Source organism: Mus caroli, chromosome 14 (genome assembly GCF_900094665.2).
Source record: "Mus caroli chromosome 14, CAROLI_EIJ_v1.1, whole genome shotgun sequence".
Classification (NCBI taxonomy): domain Eukaryota; kingdom Metazoa; phylum Chordata; class Mammalia; order Rodentia; family Muridae; genus Mus; species Mus caroli.
In genome coordinates this window covers 109,223,557-109,224,098 of record NC_034583.1, presented here as the reverse complement: position 1 = coordinate 109,224,098, position 542 = coordinate 109,223,557, and the positions used below count along the sequence as shown (strand labels likewise).

At 41.5% G+C, this 542-nt stretch overlaps 1 pseudogene; it reads right to left on the bottom strand.

Annotated features, from left to right (window-relative positions):
• Window positions 1-149: 149 nt before the first annotated feature.
• LOC110309012 lies at window positions 150-303 on the bottom strand (annotated as a pseudogene).
• Window positions 304-542: the final 239 nt, after the last annotated feature.

Below are 542 nucleotides of genomic sequence, written 5' to 3'. Positions count from 1 at the left end.
TTTTTTAAAGGTTCTATATTTTATTACTGGAGAAACACCCTAATTTAAGACATAAGCAAGTCTCCAGGTTAAAAATGTTGAAATATATCTGGTAGAACTGATCGATAACCACAATTTAGTATAATTCAGTCTTGCCGTTGTGTGAATCCTTATGGACCCAGCTTCATTCTCCTCCAGTGTCTTCTTTTAGAGTTGTACCTGATTTTGTTACCAGTGTTCATCTGGATCTACTGAAGAATAGGACGATTTTGCTTGTTTCTTGGTCAGGAATCGCTTGATTCTGAAAGTCTTGTGAGAAGACATGGCGAGAGGCCGAATCAGTTGGAGGAAAGGAGAAGAGCTGAGGCATCCTTTTTTCCCTTCCAAGGACTGGGGAGGACGCTGTAGAGGGGGAGGGGTGTGGGGAAACCCGTGTCATTTTCTATTTCCCCTGCTCTGGTGAAGAAGCGATTTTTTTTTCTTTTTCTGATGAATTCTGTTCTCCTTTCTTCTCCGTTTGTTTGTTTCAGGTAGCTACAGCATGGAATTCAAGGCTAGAGCTC